Source organism: Gorilla gorilla, chromosome 11 (genome assembly GCF_029281585.2).
Source record: "Gorilla gorilla gorilla isolate KB3781 chromosome 11, NHGRI_mGorGor1-v2.1_pri, whole genome shotgun sequence".
NCBI lineage: Eukaryota > Metazoa > Chordata > Mammalia > Primates > Hominidae > Gorilla > Gorilla gorilla.
The window spans coordinates 119976613-119989464 of NC_073235.2; the positions used below are offsets into that span (position 1 = coordinate 119976613).

A 12852-nucleotide genomic window follows, 5' to 3' on the forward strand; every position below is an offset into this window, starting at 1 on the left:
CTAGGAAGACTTGAGAGTAAGGATGAAGCCACTGAGTGCCTCACTGGCTCTCTGGTCGGAAACCTCTGCAGCCAGGGACAAAATCCTCTCAAGACATTCCTTTAATTATGACTTTAAATGAGAGGCTGGAGAATGAAGGCTACAAACATTGTTGGGTGTTAAACTCAACGAAAAGCCCAGTTTCTGTCTCAGAGAAAACTAAACAATTGTGTCCTGTCTCATTCAATAGCCTCTAGGTAGTAAAATGACTAGGGTAGAGAATGAGGGAAGAAGCCTACCCCTTCTAAAAATGTTCAGAATCTTGATGAATATGAGCCTAAGGAATTAAAGAGGACTGAAAAGAGCATTTCTTTTCCCCCTGGCAGCTCCTCAACACTAGAGTTCCACAAAAAAGTCACAAAGGAGCTGTTTTTCTGAGTTTGTCAGGTGTGGCTCCTTACATGGAAATGATTGTGTCAGTAAGACTGGATTATTCTGGTTTCAATGGCTGCATTTGTTATCTGAAATCTGAGCATTGCATCACATGAAAATTATCTTATTGTATGCTAATTTATTGAAACTCAGTAATCCCCGTAACATAAAAACCATATGGTTTTATCTTTATTTGGTTATTCAGGGAACACACCAAAATCTTGCAATGCCTCACAGATGTCATTCTGAACAATAGTTATCAAACAGCACCAAGAAGGAAAATATGATTAGTTAGGCTTTCAAAACCTCCAGATTAATGAACTCTGGACAAGCACGGATTAATCAAAGTTTATTCAAATGTTACTGAGTATCTATATATGCCATATATATTTACCTCAATTATTTCTTTTAAACCTTATAGCCTTTAGGTACATTCTGTTATTCCTGTTTTACCAAAGAGGTAAGTGAAATTCTAAGAGGTTACACTATCTCTTTGAGGCCACAGAGCTAGTAATAAGGGTTTGGACCAGGACTTCTGAATCTAAGTCTAATATTCTTTCTACCACTCCTCTTGTTTGTCCACAATCTTTATATTTGTCATCACTGATAACCATAAATAATAGCAATGATAATCTGGAGAGTGGTACTTCTACACGTCTTTCTAATCTCTGCCACGTGATTTCATTCCATAAATGGATCCCTCTGAAATTCTTGAAAAATAAAATCTGAAATGCCAAAATGAGCTTACAAGATGTAAACTCATTACAACACTGTAATGAGTTTACAAGATAATAGTAATAATGATAAAGTTGGGTGAAGATGGGGCTTTGAATGCTGAGCTCGGTGGTGGCTCATGCCTGTAATCCCAGCAATTTGAGAGCCTGAGGCGGGTGGATCACGAGGTCAGGAGTTCAAGACCAGCCTAAACAACATGGAGAAAACCCGTCTCTACTAAAAATACAAAAATTTAGCCAGGCATGGTGGCATATGCCTGTAATCTCAGCTACTCAGGAAGCTGAGGCAGGAGAATTCTTGAACCCGGGAGGTGGAGGTTGCGGTGAGTCAAGATCGCACCATTGCACTCCAGCCTGGGCAACAAAAGTGAAACTCTGTCTCAAAAACAAAACAAAACAAAACAAAAGATGGGGCTTGAATTTAGGCATTCATACGGCAAGAAAGGCTGCATTAGTTTTCTTGGTTCTTTCTAAATTTCAATGACCAGAAATTTATTTAGGGGGCAAGGCCAGGAAGTACACAAATGTGTTTTGGCCTATGGGGGAGTGTGGGTGATGATCATGTGACTTCACTCGCGTATAGGTGTGAGTGTGAGTCTCTGGATATTTAACAAGATAATCAATTTAGACCCACATGCCCAAGGGCAGATGGTAAGGAAAAAGGCAACTGGAAAAACAAATTGGAACTGCTGAAGGAAAGATGGCTCAAGGCTCAGCGTTTCCTGTAAAGTGGCAAGTGAATTTAGCATTCGTGAAAATTTCCAGTGCTGTTTGGCATCCAGAGGGACCCAGGGAGTGCATTCTGCTTGCCTGTGCCACCTCCTTGCTCTGGCTGGGGCATAAATTGCCCTCTGACTCTGGCCTGGCACAGCACTGCCTCATGTTGAGGTCCATGCCCCTTTGTCCTCATCTGCTCTGCTCAGAGGTGCTCCTAAGGGTGCCTGCCAACTATGCTGCCAGGAAATGTGGGCACTGAGCAGAGCTGGTTCAGAAAGACGGGGAAAGCAGAAAGCAGAGAAAGAGCCCATGCCCTTGAGGGTAGAGAGCAAGGGAAGAGCATGGGCAGGATGGAGTTGATAGATGGGAGCCCAGCAAAGGTACCACTCCCTCCTTCTCACCTCCTCAAGCCACTGGCAACATCCATATTGGGTACTGGTCTTTTCTGGGTTTTCCTCAACTCCATCTAATCACATAACTCAAAGGTTCTCAGGGACCAACTAATTCAATCTTATTTAATTGAAGAGAAAAACAGAGAAGTGAGATTCCTGTGGTCACCCTGAATTAGCCAAGGCCTGGGAATCAGGATGTGAGAGTCTAGTTCTTCCATATGCCAGTAGTTTTGCTGCATTATTCTGACTAGGCTGAACTGTTTTGCCAAGAACATCCCAACTCCTAGCTACTCACTGTCCCTTACACCCTCTCTACTTATTCTTAATTCTGTTTAGTTCCTGAGTCCAAGCCTCACTCAGTTTACCCCTTCCTTCCACAAACATTGTCCTTAAGCACCTTGATGGGACAGGCACACAGTGAACCAAGTCCCTGCCCACCTTCTAGTAGTGGAATTTATGTTCTCCTAGAGCCAACATGTCAGAGGGTTTCTTCAACATCTAACTCCATTCATTCACTTACTTTATAGTTTCTGAAAACCATCTGCATTTTTTACTTTTTAACCTGAACACTTTAATTACCTTCTCTTCCCATTCAAATCTCCCAAAACTAAATGATTTAAATATTATTTGAAATAACAATTCTATTCACTCTGATAAGACTTTGAGTGCTTTGGTGAAAACCCCACAATGACCTCAGGCCTTATGAGCATGTCTAAGGAAAGGAGGTTACTGCGTTTTCCCAGTTTTTAAGCCCAAAACAGCAGGGGTTGGGGGTACATGTTGAACCAGCTGTATGAGAAGCAAGTATGAATGGAACATGTACACGCAGGACAGAAAATGTGTAATGGTTGGGCTGGGTGGCTGTGGCCAGCTTCTAGAGACATTCCCACTGACAGCTAGATATGCAGAAATCAGGCTGAGGTCCACAGATGGACAGAACCACCAGGGAAGGAAGCACAGCCCCAAAAGGCATACACCAAGGCTCGTTCTGGCAAATGAGAACTCATGAGGCACCCAGGCTTCTTTCCACAAATCTCAAGCAGTGGAATATGTGTGTTCATTTGTTCTACTTAATAGTGGGTTATCTAAATCTGTTGTCTCTTTCCTTCTTTTAAAAATTATTTGTTTTGTGTTCTTTTCTTCTCAGAAAACCAAAAGATCCTGCCTTACTATGCACCTATGGCCCTTCAAAGGCGAGAGTAGAATCTGCTGTGATTTAGAAGCAAACAAGAAAAAGTACACATCAGGTGAATGGCTGCTAGCTAAGACCTTGGGCTTTGGGGTCAGACAGGCCTGGGTTTAAATCCTGGCCCTGTCGTTCTGGGGAAACATGTTTCTGCTTTCTCCTATATGAAATAGAGGCAGTGGGTATCCTGAACATGTCACCTTTACTTGTCCAGCTTGTCAGTTAGGGTTTGGTTAGGGAAACAGAGCTGCTGTAAACATTATGGGAATAAGGGATTTTATTCAGAATTGGAGCCTGCACAGATGTAGAAGGAGGCATGAAGAGGGTATTGGAGGATTGGCCACTATGCAGTCTGCATCCTGAGTCTGTGGTGAGGCTGGACACGTTCAAGCTTACAGGAGAATTGGAGAAAGCAAGCAACACAGCGGTGGAAGTGAGACCACTGAAGGTAAGCTTGGGAGGGGGTCCCGACACCACCACATCAGTGGATCCACAGCTAAGTGATTGGTGGTGGCCTGGGGTTCTGCTGTTTAGCAGGGACAAGAGTGGAGGAGACAAACTGGACTCGGAACAAACTGGGAGCCTCTGCATCCATCCGTAACTGTCTGGCCATGACAGTGGTTAGAGAGGAGTAGCTTCTGTGAAACTCTCACAATCTCAAATCTCCCACAAGTGCCTCTTTCAGCTAACTCTAAACTGGTACCATAGAGGAAATGGATTCTGAAAACTTGGTCTCCAACCTTAGACAAATTGAATAATTAATATGTCCTCTCCTGCTTCTTCCGTAACTGAATTTGCATTGGGAAGCAGGCCTGTCACTCTCAGACTTTGTGGTTTGAGTAGGGCTCACTTCAGCACCACCTTTTCCTCCTCTCAGCCCCACGGACTGGCATGAGACTCAGGCCTGGCCAACTGAATGTCACACACCTATGACCATCAGTTGGCTCAGAGATGGACTCAGGACACCATCACAGCCAATGAAACCCTGTTAGGGAAATTTGTCAGAACCATACAAAGAAATAGCTCCACTTTTCCACAGAGATGAGACATAAGCCTGGACTAACTGGTGTCCAATTTGCCATCAAGAGAGCCTCTGAGAAGACAGAGGAAAACTGGGGAAAGCGAAGTCTAAGGAAGGCGAGTAAGGACAAGTCCAGTTGACATTACATGAATCACCTGGACCTGGAAATCAAGGCATTGCTGGATTCAAGGCCAAGAAAAATTGGAAGCTGACTTGAATCAGGTTCTATCACTTGCAGTTGAAAAGGTCCAGACTAATACGATAACAAAGGAGCAAGTAAGCAAGATTCTGCCCTACAGTAAGTGCTCAATGCATGTCAGCTGGTATTATTATTATACAGACTTCTATTTCTAGCCCTTTTATTTCTACCACCTCTCTTCTGTGTTGTATGTAAAGTGCATAAGGATTGTTCTGTTTGGAAACATCAAACCATATAAAATGACACCAGCAGGTCCCTTTCTGTCTGTCAGTGTCCGCAAGCTCAACAACCAGGATCAGCAGACAAAAACAGCTAAGCTGGAGTCAGTGTTTTTATGAAGAAATAGGAAAAGAGCTTACTTGGGAACTGTAGCTCATCCTTCAATATTCTCCATCCTATCACTCTTTTCATGACAGTTTCTTCTTGGCCCTGAAGTTGCCTTGTCATGGCTCTCTGCCTCTGTCCTTTCTCTGTCTCACTTACATCTTCCAACGAGGAATACAGCAAGACCTTTGGATAAGGACATCCAAAGGTCCTCAGTATCCTTAGGACACTCAGTGCAGAACTAGAGGGACTGAGAGGAGGAGCTTTTGCAGGTTAAATGACTAGTGAATGGCCTTTCCTTATATTTCCATTAGAAATGGGATTAGCTACACCTGAGAAGGAATGACTTTGGAACAACTGATCCCTAGCTTTCCAAAATATGAGAAATTGAGATACAGGGAGTAGTAAGCACCTAGTTAATGAGTCAAAGCATATTTATAAAGTTCACAGGGTACATAGCATATAGCAGCTGTTCTCTATCTCAATTGAGTTTTGACTAGGAAATGGGCTTAGGATAAAACACATAGGCTTTCGAGTAATCATTTGTAAGAAATTGTAGATAGTGACCACAGTTTAATAGCATTAGATAAATTATGAAAAGTCACTGAAATACCTCCTCTGGAAAGTGTTAGAAGCTCAAGTACAATGGCTTAGTTAAAGGCAGGTGGGGGAGAAACTTGAAGAATGTGGTCCAGTACAAGAATACTCCATTTTTCCCCCAAGACAATGAAAATGACATGAAGTAATGGTAGTTATGTATACAGGAACAATTTAGGAGACTTAGAATGTTCACTTCTTTTGCCTTCTAGCTGAGCATCAAAATTCTCTCTCTGTCTCTGCCTCTCTCTCTCTCTCTCTATTTTCCACTTCTAGCTCCAACTATTTTAAATCCCTCCCCCAATAGAGCTCATAACAAACATAAAACAACATTTGTTGTATGTTTACAATAGATGTTCAAGCTAATATTTATGTAGGTTTAGCCCTGGCATTAAATTAAGGTTTGGTTCACCAACAGGGTGCCTAGAGACTTCACCTCTATTTCCATGAGGGACTGAACAGCCTCTTGAGAAGGAACTCATCAAAATGGAAGAGTTGGCAATAAGAAGTTTGGCTAAATAACCAAGCACTGAAGTTGCAGAGGAGAAAGGATTTGAAAGGCAGTACAGTGTCCAGGGGCAAGTTGGCAATTTTTAGCAGGAGGTGAAGTGATGCCAGCAAAGGTAACAGTGCTCAGAGGGACCAGTAGTCCCCAGGAGGAGCAGGGGAATCCCCAGTGGATCTGATTTCTTCAAGAGCACATGTGAGATTATCAGCTGGCGTTACAATTTTGGAGTGGCAGTGAGAAGCAGTGAATTTGAGGTCACTCAATTTGCAGACCCCAAAGGGTGAAATGTTGAGAAACATGAGTTACACATGTATTTAACAACTCTTGTGTATTATCACAAATCCTATTTCACCTCTCATGCCCCCGAGGCTTTGGTGTCCAGTTCTCTGAAGACTTCATCAATCCTCAGCCACAAATAACCTGAGAGCAACTCACCTTGCTTCATACTATGAAGCTCCCTGATGTCACAGCATGGCAGGCCTGTGGCAACCCCTCAACACTTATGCATGATCCCAAACAGCTAGAGGATTAACACCTACGGTGTAACCCTTGACCAGCAGGAAATGGAAATTACTGTCTTTTTGTCCCCGCAGGTGAACGGTTCTAAAATGCATTTTATAAGCCTTCTGAAATAGTCCCACAGGTCAAGCACCTACTTGCTCCAGTGGTGACCAACTCAATGATGCATCCTTGGGTTGACTCTCCCTCCTTTCCAGTTCACTTTCCCTGCCCCTCACTCCTGCACCTCAGCATCACATTCCTGAATAAACCACTCACACATCTGTCTTATTTCAGACTCTGTTTGGGGGAATCCACAATAAAAATTTGTCATTTTGAGTTAAACATTGCTCTCACCTTGAAGACATATTTCCATACCTAGAGATTTCTGAAGTTCTCTCCCTTTTCCTATCATCTCCTTTGTGCTTTGTCTGACCTCCATGTTACAGAGCCCCATGATATTTAGAGCCAGTACTGCTAGGGAAGTAGTTCAGTTGTGTTTTAAATGGTTCAGCAACTTGTAACATCAATTGAGAACCAGAGGAATACACTTGGAGGCCAAGAAAAAAATGTTAGCTAATATGTACCATACAGTATGATTCCTTGGGTAAGGGAAAGTATATGCAAGTGACAGAGGAAAATTGAAAGTTGTAGCCCTTTTTTTGGACTTTAGATTTGGAATTAGAGTTTCTCTTCTCTTGAAAGACCTTCTTTTTGTGGATAATGAATCTGAAGACCAGAAGAGTTGGCCAATTTGCCCTAGTTGAGAGTGGCAAATAAATGAAGAACTGAAGAATGTGTCTCTTTAACTAGTGCTCCTTTGTTGAGAAGATACAAAACAACTGAAGGGTATGGATGAAGCCATTGGCTTATTCATGTCTCTCTTGATCACAATGAGATTAATATATATAGGACATTCACACAAAGAGGACATTGACTCGATGGCTTACAGATTATTAGAAATGTTACCTACTACTAAAGGAAGAATGTTTCAGGTGTGGATCTGGATCTCTGATTTAAAAAATACACCACACTTGCCTCAGTGAAGCAAGTCAACTTAGGTGCTGATACAATGCTACTGCAGCTGTGCTGAGTTCATGAAATCAGATCCCACTCTCTTCACCTACCCCTACTGTATTCATCCTACTTTCCGTCTGCTCTGCCCTTCCCATTTGGTAACCTATTCATGAAACACCTGGCTCTGGGTCCTTCAGCATCACTCCATGTTTTACTGCTGGCATCACTTTTCTTGGCACAGAACCTCTTAGGGCTGCTATCCTAGGAGTAGATGCTACTCAGGCTGGCTTAGTCCCAGGCTTCACTCACTTCTTGGCCCATGCCCAGGAGGACCGGAAAGAACAAACTCTCTGCACATCTCTGCAGGTGGCCACAGAGCCCCCATCTGAGCCTTGCTGATGGAGAAGAGCATGCTGCCTCACAAGATAACTGTGTGGCTCTGTTCAAAAACCTTGTTTAGAAGTTATTATTTCTTTTATTGCATTAGAATTTGCCTCACTGTAGATTTTGTGCTTCTGTCCTGGTTCAGCCTTAGATAGCCATGTGAAAGCTCTTGCAATAGGCCTTTCTGCTAGTCAGGAGTTCTCAGACCCATCTCTACTCTTCACTTTTCTCAAGACTAATATCAGACTCCTGGGCTCTTCAAGGTTTCCTCATATGATAAAAGTTCTAAGCCCTCCATTGTCCTAGTCACTGTCCTCTCTGTTCCATCCCTGTCTGCCCTTCCAAGATGCTGCACCCGGAGATGAATTTGTCCTTCCTGGGGCAAGTCACCATGAGATGATTACTTTTGGATCATACTGAATTTGTGGGTTAAATAAACTCATAGGTCTTTAGCTCATGCACTAAATCCAAATTCGATCTCTTGCTATAAATCATTTTTTTGAATAGCTGAACAATAAGTAAATAATACACAAATGAATACTAATCAATATTTGAACATCCTCAGTATTTTCAGCCCAATTTTTAGCCAGACATAGCTCATCTTGTATACTTCACTAAGGACACTTTATATGATCAAGCAATTAATATTATGATGTCATGTCTCACAAGCCCCACAGTGTCACTTCCAGTCTCTTCACCACAAAGAACGTTGAAGCCTTCGTATTTTTTTGAAAATCATATTTCTAGCTGCAGGATGGGATGTAAGAAAAGTTCAGATTAGGATTATTCTAGGCTCCTGACTATAACTAAAATCCTGATTTTTATGGAAAGGAATGAGGATCATTCCTTCAAATTAGATTTTTGTGATAAAAAGAAAAAAGTTGGTAATCTAATCTATTCAAAATTTTAACAAAAAGAACTGCATTTTCTTTGGAAAATAATAGTTGATTCCTTTTTGCTTTTTTTTACTTATGAATTGGAGTGCAATAGAGTTTAATAAAAATGATGTGAAACACTCTTATAAGGCTAATTTATCACATTTGCTTCAAGGAATTGTCCTTTCTAACAAAATTGTGAAATGGAACTGAACAGTAGCATGATGAGGCCTCTACCAGGAGGAGGTACAGAACAAGGCAGGAGGTCAGTGGTTAGAGGACTCCTTGCTTATGCTCAAGAAATGTGGACCTTATTAGAGGTGACACAGTGAAATCAGTCACCTGATTTTGCAGGTGACTGTGGAGCAAGAATGCAAATCCACAATATTAGGATGAATGTGAGAGGAGAAGGGAAGGAGGCCATGAGGGAAAAAAGGACATCTAATTGGGTCTGAAAGGAAGGGTAGAATTTAAGTAAAGAACACTGTGTACATATGGGAATACCATGTACTTTTTCATGGAGAGAGGCCTTCTGAGAGTCCTGCATTGATCCCGCTTCTTTGACCATCCCTTGTTAGCCAGCAGGTCATTTTGGCCTCACTAGTTGCCTCAGTGCTGAGTGACAGACTCAGCAGTCCCCAACCTCTTTGGCACCAGGGACTGGTTATGTGGAAGATAATTTTTCCATGGATCAGGGAGGGGATGGTTTCGGGAGGATTTAAGTGCATTACATTTACTGCGCACTTTATTTCTAATATTATTACATTGTAATATATAATGAAATAATTATACAATTCACCATAATGTAGAATCAGTGGGTGCCCTGAGCTTGTTTTCCTGCAACTAGATGGTCCCATCTGGGGGTGATGGGAGACAGTGACAGATCATCAGGCATTAGATTCTCATAAGGAATGCACAACCTAGATTCTTCACATGTGCAGTTCACCATGAGGTTCACGCTCTTATGAGAATCTAATGCCTCCGCTTAAACGACACAGGAGATGGCGCTCAGGTAGTAATGAGTGAAATGGGGAGCAGCTGTCAATACAGATGAAGCTTTGCTTGCTTGCTTGCCGCTCACCACCTGCTGTGCAGCCTGGTTCCTAACTGGTACTGGTCAGTGGCCTGTGGTTGGGAACTCCTGGTAGACTAACAACAGAACAAAGCCAAGTCTCAAGGAGAGACAGTTGTATAGATGCCTTCCTGCCCAGTCTCTGTTGTGGGGGCCAAATCACACAAGACCTGCATTTAATTCTTTATGGGCTTAGGCTGTGAATTAATGTAAAATCTCAAGAAACCAAGATGACAGGCCAGGGACTAAAGAGCAAAAGACCATAGCTATGGTGGGTGAGGAGACAAAGTCAATCCCACCGGGACAGATGGTGATGACCCTTATCAGTTCTATTCTGTCATCTCATAAAGGTAAAAAGACTTGTGTTCTTTTTCTTAGGACAGTCCAGATGGTATTGGCTGTGCTTAAAGAAAATTCAGACATGTGTGAGTGTGGCTGGAATTGACATTCATGAGGTCTTCCGTTTTTATTTGAAAGGGGCAGAGTAAGTAAGTATTTGTGAACATTGGATGGTGATGAAGAAAAAGAAATAGTGTCTAGTATCCTACCTGGCCTCATGGACCAAGACTAGAAGGATTAGAGGCAAAGTCGAAGGAAGCTGCCACCATAAAGGGTTCTGTGAATGCTGTTTGGCTGAAATGTGTGACAAAGCACTGGGAAGTGTTTCATTGCATTGGCTCAGGCCATAGCACGACCCTTAACCAACACCTTAAGGTGATGGTCCCCTTGGCATAAATATTGGTGTTAAAATCGAGGTTAACCTTAGTGATAGTATGGTTAAGATTCCCCTGCATGACTTTGGAAGTTGAAGACACTGATCAGGAGAACTAGATCAGGAAAGAGAAAATATGACTGAGGCTAAGTGGTGACTTGGTATTATTGACTCATAGGTGAACACAGGAATGAATTTCAGCGAGAACCCCAATAACTGTCTGGGGAGTGGAGACTGTGTATGAGCAGGACAGAAAAAAAAGCAGAAGATTCGGGTAGTGCCCTGTCGTGTGTCTCTTTTACAGTCCTGAAATGAAGGACTTTCAGTGTTTCCATTGAGCACCAATCAATTCCCTCTTTACAAGAGACCATATTGGAACAGCATCAAGGTTTAGGGATACTAAAGCAATACAATGACACTGGAATGACCACTGAGAACCAGCGAACTTCTTCAGCCCTTATATCCTCAGGTACTCTGGAAGCCATGAATCTGGTTTTCTTGCTAAACTGTGTGTACTGCACAGAGTACAATGGTAAAGGAACAAAGATTGGCTCTAAAATCTCTTGTAAAGGGAAGGGTGGTCATCCCTTTAGATGGCAAATTGAGTTTCTATAATGGGGTTTGCTCTGATGTTGCATTTCCACTCAGGCATCAAGACATTCTGTTGTTTAAAGCCCTAGATGGGCGATATTTCTTTCATGTGCAAGCCCTGAATGCTTCACTGAGCTCTCTTTTACCCACACACACTCATTTAAACCTTGGTCAAAATTATCCTTTAGCATCTGCATCTTCTGAGAAGGCGGAAGGGTCAATGGGGATAATCAGGAGAGATGAGGTGCACTTTCAGAAGCTGGAGCTGAGAAGGTGATGGAAGTATCTGTAAAGTCGTTGAACAGCTGCACAAACTATAGGGGAAGCATTTCTGGAGGCAAAAGGGGAATAGCCCTTTCCTCTTAAACCAAAGCGGAGCACAGCTCCAAAGGCACTTAGATGGAGAGTTCATCGGAATGTGAGCTCTAAGAGTGGCTGAGAATCTGACAAAAACAGCCATCTGCCAACCCAAAATTAAAACTCCTCTGTTCAGCACCCAGTAGAGAAAGTCAGCCAGATTGACTTCGCAAACAAAGGACCTTAAAAGCATCACCTAAGAAAGTGTGTCAGGATCCACAGACATCCAGAGCATTCTCTATGGTTCATTACTTACATTATTCTTGTCTATTTACACATAATGTTTAGATGTAAAATCCTTACAATGAAAAGGGTGTATATGCTTTAAAAAAGGCACAACAGAGAAGAGTTGAGCAGGTGGTGTGCTGGCTCACAGATGGCCTTGAAAAAGAGGGTAATCCTAAGAATTAGAATGAGTTGGTGGTAGTTAAATAGAAAAGAACACAGCAAACTGCATCCCAGAGGCCTGCCAGTAGTTGTTGAACTGTTTTGACCAACAACAGACAAGTGTGTGTGCTTTCTAACATGAAGTTCTGCCATAGTCCAGGCCAGAGGTAATAAGCAATGGAATAAGGCAGTAGGAACAAAAAGTAAAAGGCAGTGAGATGCAAAACCAACTTGGGTCTAGGAACCAGACCTTATCCATTTCAGAATCCATGGTGCCTCGATGGCACCTGGCACAGAGTAGAGGCTCTGTATGAAATTTTCTGTGGCAATGGGTTCTAGAGACTTTGGGGAAATGCTAATGTGGAAAAACATGTTTTCATTCTTTATAGGTGGGAGCCTCTATTTTTCCTGCTTGCTTGCATATGATAATGAAGAAGAATAATAGGAACTGAAATTCGCTCATTTGAGTTTCTCCCTACAGAGTAGGTAGATTCCCAACAGGGTACCTAGTATAGTTTGCTAAATTAATGAATGAATACGTGAATGAATAGATAAGTGAATCAATGAACACATTAAAGAATGAATCAGTGAATCAATGAATCCATCATTCAGTCAATGAATCTTATTCATCTTCTTCTAGATAGGCTGATATCTAATGGAGTGAAACAGCCCTGGACTTGGAATAAGAACCAGGGTTTATGCTTAATGTATTCATTGCACAAATATTTACTGAGCACTTGAGCTGTACGCTAGGCTCTCTGCTACTACCATGACATGAAAGAATGCTAGAGCTATAGTGCAAAGAAGACAAACTTCCTCTTTTGTGAAGAAGAGGGAAGACACATAATAAATAATAATAATAATAAATAT

At 42.1% G+C, this 12852-nt stretch overlaps 2 long non-coding RNA genes across 3 annotated transcripts in view; one reads left to right on the forward strand and one right to left on the reverse strand.

Annotated features, from left to right (window-relative positions):
• LOC134756679 (uncharacterized) overlaps window positions 1-9008 on the forward strand; it is a 30675-nt gene extending 21667 nt beyond the window's left edge. Inside the window, exon 3 of the long non-coding RNA XR_010129706.1 lies at window positions 3402-9008. This is a non-coding gene — a long non-coding RNA (uncharacterized lncRNA). The remainder of the gene's footprint in view (window positions 1-3401) is intronic.
• The window catches only part of LOC109025904 (uncharacterized), a 472591-nt gene that overhangs the window by 15234 nt on the left and 444505 nt on the right, over window positions 1-12852 (reverse strand). The window lies entirely within an intron of this gene.